The sequence below is a fragment of the Dama dama genome, chromosome 8 (assembly GCF_033118175.1).
Source record: "Dama dama isolate Ldn47 chromosome 8, ASM3311817v1, whole genome shotgun sequence".
Classification (NCBI taxonomy): Eukaryota; Metazoa; Chordata; class Mammalia; order Artiodactyla; family Cervidae; genus Dama; species Dama dama.
This window is the reverse complement of record NC_083688.1, coordinates 13,565,489-13,573,289: the sequence shown is the minus strand read 5'-3', so window position 1 is coordinate 13,573,289 and position 7,801 is coordinate 13,565,489. Positions and strand designations below refer to the sequence as shown.

Genomic DNA, 7,801 nt, shown 5'->3' with positions numbered 1-7,801 from the left:
TAGGATCTTGTTTCTTATCCATTCTATATATACTAGGTTGCATCAGCTAATCCCAAACTCCCAATGCATTCCTCTCCCATCCCCTTTCTCCTTGGCAACAAATCTATTCCGTGTGTCCGTGAGTCTATTTCTGTTTCATAGATAAGTTCATTTGTGTCATATTTTGGAGCCCACAGATGAGTGATATCATATGATATTTGTCTTTCTCTTTCTGACTTACTTTGCTTAGTATTATAACCTCTAGCTGAATCCATGTTGCTGCAAATGACATCGTTTCATTCTTTTTATGGTTGAGTAGTATTCTATTGTATGTATGTTCCACATCTTCTTTATCCATTCTTCTGTGGATGGGCATTTAGGCTGTTTCCACGTCTTGGCTATTGTGAATAGTGCCGCATTGAACATAAGGATGCATGTATCTGTTTTAATGTAATGTATCTTATTCTAAGCACTATTAACACTTGTACACAATTTTAAAGAAAGATCAGCACTCACTACATGAATAGTTTTGTGTCCTGACTTTTTCATGTACCATTTCACCATGAGCATTTTCCTGGTCATTAAGATGTTTTCTTGGGGAGAGACCATGTGGGGTCTGGCGGAGCTGAATTTCTGGCAGTCCTCCAGTTGGGGGCTAGGTTGGAACTATGGAGCTGCAAAAGGAAACTTTACCCTGCCTTGTGCCCCTGGCGGCCTGGGAGTGGAACCTTCCCCTTAACGTGCCCGCCTGTATGGAGCATCCGTTGGAGGCTGGGAGGTACTGGTTGGGTCGGGTGTTCCTGCTCCAGTTTCCAACTTGAGTTTCCAGCTTGAGCAGCCAGCTGCTGGGCTGGCTCCCTCTGGCCATTTATGGACCCTTGTACTGCCCCCAAGGAAGATTTCTACTTCACTGGAGTCCAGACAGAGGCCAGAGTAGCTGACTCACTTGATACCATCAGAGCCAGAGGTATGCTAGCGGCTTCCAGCTCAGGTGCTGTTGAATTGTGGGTACTGGATAAGAATGAGACATTCATCGGCAGCAAGTTCTACAAGTATAAGCAGATGACCTCGTGTCTACAGGGTCCTGGGCTGTGGCACACACGCTGTCAGAGGAAACAAAGACTTCTGCATCAAGATCCGGGACCTTGCTCAGCAGATGGTTCTGAATCCAGACCGAGTTCACTCTGGGCAGGTCACCTGTGTTGTGGCCTCTCCCCACAAGGACTCCATATTTCTTTTCTTTAACTATTTTTCATTTATTGGTAACTCACATCATTCTGAATAGAATTTGAAGCCTTGTTTCAAGCAGAATTAGAAGCCAACCCAGTAATAGTTGAGATTTATGATACGCTTACTGTGCTTTTAATTTTGGCCATAGATCAGTTTTGAGCTATTACAGAGAGAACTCTTAGTGTATTCATGATACATAGTAACTTTCATATTTCCCTTTACTCTAGCAAGGGACTCCGTGTTTCTTTCATGCAGTGAGGACAGTAGAATTTTACTGGGGATACCCCTGTCCCAAGGCAGCATCTACCTTCCTACCTCCCTGGCTTGATATCTTTGGCAGAGAGAAGTCTTTGTCTCCAGTGATAAGAAGCGATTGTTCCTCTTGTGGACACCAAGAGTGCAAGCTGTGTCCCCAGCACAGTTGCACACTCCCGGGGCATCACTGGGCTGGTATTCTCCCCACACAGGGCCCTCTTCCTGGCCTCTGTCAGTGAAGCCTGCTCACCCAGGCTGCTCACCTTTCCAAGGTGTTTAGAAGCTGAGCCCACAGAGACTTTGTGAGCAGTGCTACTTGGTCCCTGCTCAGTCACTCCCTTCTTACTGCAGTGGGCTGGGACCATCAGGTCACCCACCATATCCTGCCCACAGAACCCCTCCTAAGAATGTCGCCAGGTAGATTGGATTTTAGACAGAAAACAAATCCCCCATAAGTATCCACTCCCTTTGCCCCTGTCCTCTCAGCTTGTGAGACAACACAAGAGCCTTATATAGTATGTGATTTTTGTTTTTGTTTTGCGATTTATTTATTTATGGCTGTCCTGGGTCTTCACTGCTGTGTGTGGGCCTTCTCCAGTTGCTGTGAGCTACTCACTAGTTTCAGTGCTCAGGCTTCTCATTGCAATGATTTCTTTTGTTTCAGAGCACAGGCTCTAGGCACACGTGCTTCAGTAGTTGTGGCATGTGGGCTCAGAAGTTGCGGCTCCCAGGCTCTAAAGCACGGGCTCAGCAGTTGTGGTTCATGAGCTTAGTTACCCTGCCACATGTGGGATCTTCCTGGACCAGGGATTGAACCTGTGTCCCCTGCACTGGCCGGCAGATTCTTTACCACTGAGCCACCAGGGAAGCCCTGTATGATATGTTCATATCCCAGATCTGTGCAGTTAATAGGCATCATCTCTCAGACTGGGGGAGGGCTGGATTCTGGGGTCCTGTAGTCACAGAAGAAAAACATCCTTGAACATGGATATGTATGTGTATGGGTAGATACATAGGTTTTTTTGGCAGGGGAAATAAAAAATCCATCCTGCATCTCTCTCAGACCCAATTCCCACCCCCCCAAAGTCAGCAAAAGGGGTTTTGTTTTGCTAAATAAAAAGTTTTTTTTAAGTCAGACCTTTTTTTGTTTGTTTGCTCTGGCACACCGCACAGCATGTGGGATCTCAGCTCCCTGCCCAGGAATCGAACCCATGCAATCTGTGTTGGAAGCGCAGAGTCTCAACCACTGGAGCACCAGGGAAGTCTCAACAGAAGGTTTCTTTGCTTCATATGTAGATATGCATGAGGAACTGGCCATGTCTGGATGGGGTATGAGATGTAGGCACGCCTGGGTTCTTGGAAGCAACTCATAGACTACTCATAAAGATAGGAGCAACTTTGTTTTTTTTTTTATAGAGTCGAATTCAGTTCTATCACAGGCAATGCTTCCATTCACATTCAGCCCAGCTCACCTTGCAGAAGAGCCAGGACACTCACCACAGTTTTGCTCATCTCCCTGCTGTTAAACTGAGCCAGAAGTCTAGTTTCTGGCTAAATAAGAAGTTTGGCTGACCTGTGTAATGTCCACCCCTTACTCCCATGGAGTTCTGTATACCCTCAAAAGAGATGAGTGTATTTCTGCCACAGATGCCATTGAGAAAAGTTTCAGGATGGAGAGCTTGAAGGCATTTCAGTTAAAAACGGACACAGACTGCTCAGGAATGTCCGCCACTGCCTGGGCTCTGACCCTCTTTGCCTCTGGGCCTCTGCCTCTGGATACAGGAAGGCTGGATGCTATCTGGGGGGACTCAACAGCACCGAGAGTGATTCTGTCCATGGGTGTCCTTCACTCAGAAGTCACCGTCTCAGCAAGGCTCCTGGGACCACTCAGCTTAAAGTGGCCCTTTACTCAATCACTTTATTTTTTTTCATGATGTGTATTACTATCTGAAACTATCTTAGTCCCTAATCTGTTCCCTAGTGTCCTTTTTAAATGCATTTAATGTATCTATCTATTTATTTGGCTCACCTGGTCTTTGTTGCAGCGTGTGGGATCTAGTTCCCTGACCTGGGATCAAACCCAGGCCCCCTACATTGGGAGCTTGGAGTCTTAGCCGCTGGACTACCAGGGAAGTCCCCTTCACTTGTGTCTTGTTTGCCTGCTTATAAAACTAGCCATGATGCAGTTTAAGCCCCAGGACAAGAGGAACGAATGGACCACTGGCACCTAGCATGCAGCTCCACTTATCAAACATTCATGGACCGTGTGCCAGGCAGAGTCCCAGTTCCTCAGAGCACAGCAGTGAATAAAACAGACAAAAACCTTTACATGTCACTGGGGAATGAATGAATGAAAGGATGAATGAACTGGATGAATGAATTGGACGAATGAATGAATTCACCTCCTGTTGTTAGACATTTAGCTCAGTGCCCCTTAAACTTTCCCCTGATTTCCTCTCAGGAAATGTCTTTAAATTCTCACATTTGATCATTCAAATAAATGTAAAGTTTGCATTCTACACAGAGTGACCAACTTGTCCTGTTTTGCCTGGGACTTTTCTGGTTTTTAGCACTGAAAGGCTCATGTCCCAGGAAAACCTTTAGTTCTGGGCAAACTGAGACAGCTGGTCACCCTAACTCTTCATTCTAATATATTCATGATTTTTAAAAACAGTTTTATTGAAATATATTCCATATACCATAAAATCCACTTGTTTTAAAGTGACAAATCAGTGGGTTTTAGTACAATCACAAGTTTGTACAATCACCACCACTATTTAATCCCAGAACATTTTCAGCACCCCAAAAAGAAATCTTGTGCCCAAGAGTCCTTCCATTTCTCTCCTGCTTTTGGCCATTTGTGGACAACAGCTCCTCCTGGATAACGCCCAGGCTCACCTGCCACTGCATGGACTCGCTGATGGACTCACTGATGGAATCTGTGAATTCCATCACAGTCTGAGGGAATCACTAGTTCTCGGGGCCACCTTCCTGGGCACACAACCTCTGAAGAACCCCCTGGTTAGGAAGGGCCCCTCAATTAGTTTAATGCTCTGCTGTCCCCACTTTGAAATTCTGAATGGTTTTTTTTAACAAAGGGTCTCATGTGTTTATTTGGCACCGGGACCTGTCCATTATGTAGTCTGTCTGGCTTGTTTACCTTCCGCCTCTCACACAGGTTAACACACTCCTTGACCTCAGAATCTGCCCTATCCTCTCGTGCCCTAGTGCCTGGTGGAAGCTGAATGAATGACTACTCAAAATGCATGAATAAAATGAAAGAATCACGGGAAGAAAGGAAGGAAGGGGGAAAGAAAAAGAGGAAAAGAGAAGGCATGGAAGGAAGGAACGAACGAACGAAGAAAGAAAGAAATTCACCTATTATACCTTGAGGAATAAGGTAGGAGGAATTTTCAGTGTAAACAGAAGTCGAAAGAACATTCCAAGCGAGGGGACAGCGTGGGCAAAGGCACCCATGGGTGAAAATTCCCGGAGGGCAGGAAGGACCAGGAGGCCCTGGGAAATGTGGTTGCACTGGCCTCAGCTGAACCCCAGGATTCCGGGGGGGTGGGGGTGGGGGGGAGGCAATGGCTGCTCTCTGAAAGAAGCTCTTTCCCTGACTGGGGGCAGGGAGAAAGCCCTGGAATCCAGAAGAGGGGTGCTAAATAGTGCCTCCAGAGGGATCTCTCCTGTCATGGGTGGTTGGAGAGGTCAGGCCAGGAAGTCCAGGGGAGCTGGTGGGGGTAGCATGGCTCAAATCTAGGCCATCAGGGCTCAGTGATCTTAATGACTCCAATGGAAATGCCTTTGCCACCACTGGGACAACCTCAGGGCTTTGACTCAGGGCTCTGCACCTCTTGCCTGGTGCCCTAGAAGCAATAAGGCTTCTCCGGGCCCTGGGCCCCCAGTCCAGCCCACCCTTGGCAGCTAGATAGTCCTCAGGGTCCCAGGACTAGTGAGAGGTTAGAAGAAGCCTCGGCAGGGGGGCCCCAGCTGCCTGCAGGGGTAGGAGATAATGACCTCTTGGGGTTTATGGGCATAGAACTTGGCCCTGCCAAGCTCAAGAGAAGAGGCCCAGAAGGCTGCAACCCGCTTCCGCCCCACGGAGTTGAATATTGCCAACCTGGGTCCGTCTGCTCCTCCTCTCACCTCCAGACCTCGAAGCCACCGTGGCTTTCTTTCTGGCCCTTGATGAGTCAAGTTCATTCTCGCCTCAGAGCCTTTGCACTTGCTGTTCTCTCTCTCTGGAATGTTCTGGATCCCCCAGATCCAAGCTTGCCCGCTTCTTATCATTAGTGGGGTCTTGCCTCAAACACCACCTCCTCACTCAGGAACGCTGGAAGGGTCCACTCCAGCTGGACCCATGGCCAGCCCTTCTCCACTCCATGACTTGTTTAATTTTCAGACTGCCAGGCTCAGAGTCCTACCCCCTATTATCTACTAGCTGGGGCAAGTTACTGAACCTCTCTGCTTCTATTTCCTCATCTATAAAATGGGGGCAATAATAACACTTATGTCATTATGTTGTTGGAAGGAGTAAGTGAGATGCACAGGCACATAGTCAGATTCCCTAAATGGTAGCCATTGTGACCATCACTGTCTGCACGCCCCAACTCCCCCTTAGAGGACAGCCTGTGTCTGGCTTGCTCATAGCTGCAACCCCAGGGCCCAGAAGAGTGCTTGGTACAGAAAAGCCACTTCAGCAATAGGTTTTGATGTAACTGATCTCTTTGTTTCTCTCTTAATATTTTTCCCTTTTCCTATTCTCCCCACTCCCCATGCAAGAGAGGCTGTTAAGCAGACTAAAGGCCTCCCAAGGCTAGAATGAGAGGAAGGATGGACAGTGACGAGAGCAGAGATATCGTGGGTGCTGAGAGGTCCCTGCAGGTGGCAGCCAGAGCCCAAAGGAGGACCTACCAGAATGACCCCCAGACCACAGTGTGACCCCAACTCAGCAGAACGATTCTTGTGCCCTCCACAGAAAAAGTGGAGAGGGATGTTGGCCCCTGAAGGCCATTCAAAGCAAAAAAGGACAGTGGTGTCACCAAGGTGACCCATGCAGACTCGTGGCTGGGAGACCCACAGGCCTATCCAAGCCTTAGCTCTATGTACATTCCTCTCCCCAACACCAACTCAGACACAACCCTGGGCTAACGAAAGAGAAAGTTCTACTTCTCACACCCTGAGTCCTGGCCTGGCAACCATACCTGGCCGTCAGCTAGGAAGTTGCATCACTGTGGCTCACTGACCTCTCTGAGTCTCAGTCTGTCATCTGTAAGGGGGAGGCAGTTTCTCCCAGATGCTATTCAGTTTCCAGGCTTGATAAAAAGCGTGTAAGAACTTTATGTGCTATCTCATTTAAGCCTCTCAAAACTCCTGGGAGATAAGAACTACTATATTCTCCGCCTGACAGATAAGGGAACTAACGCCCAAAAAGACCTGTAACAAAACAAACTTGCTGAGGGGGTGGAGGGGCTGGTCTGGCTGGAATCCGCCTCACCTAACCTCAGGCCCACCCTGGGTAAGCAGAGAGTGACAATGTTTTCTAAACCACAAAGACCTGTGCCAGCGACAGGAGGCAGCGGGAGGGTGGGGTGGCCCCGTGCCGAGCAGGAAAGAAGCGGAGTGTGACTCAGCCCTGGCCGGTGTGCTGCAGGGAGACGTGCGGTGTCTGCCACTTGGGGGTGTGGCGCGGCCCAGCCTGGTCTGAGTGGTCAGCAAAAGGGCAGAGAAGCCTCGCCCCCTCCAGGCCCCAGTCAGCTGCCCAGGGAAGGCACCTGACTGGTCCCAGGAAGCCCGGGTCAAGTGCCAGCTCTGCCTCCGGCGCTCAGAGTGACCTCTGCAAGCCCCTCCTCCCAGAGCCCCAGTTTTCCCACCCGGCTCAAGTGCGCAAGAACCTTAGCGGGAGGCTCGGTGAGCTGGCCGCGCTCCTAGTTCGGCTCTCTATTGCCCCCTGGTGGACAAACTGATGCATGCTCCCATCAGTTCCCAGGTGAGAACCTGCAGAATCGCCCCTCCCCACCCTGACCCTGAGTAGGTAGAGGCGGCACCCACAAGTCTCACTGTCAAGCCTCAGAGGAAGGCAAAGGTCCCAGGGAGATCTGGATGGGGCAGGAGAATTCCCAGGCCCTGGTTCTGCTCCTCAATCGTTGTGTGAGCTTGTACTCACCTTCCTCTCTCTAGACCTGCTTCTCTCTCTCTAAGGACGGGAGTTACAGGATGAAGCCTGATTTGGGAAGCAGAAGGCTTGGTTTCCATCCTTCTAAGGAGCTGTGTGTGTGTGTGTACTAAGTCGCTTCTGTCGTGTCTGACTCTTTGTGACCCTATGGACTGTAGC

At 49.2% G+C, this 7,801-nt stretch overlaps 1 pseudogene; it reads left to right on the top strand.

Moving 5' to 3' along the window:
• Positions 1–647: 647 nt before the first annotated feature.
• LOC133060481 (methylosome protein WDR77-like) lies at positions 648–7,433 on the top strand (annotated as a pseudogene).
• The last annotated feature ends 368 nt before the right edge of the window (positions 7,434–7,801 follow it).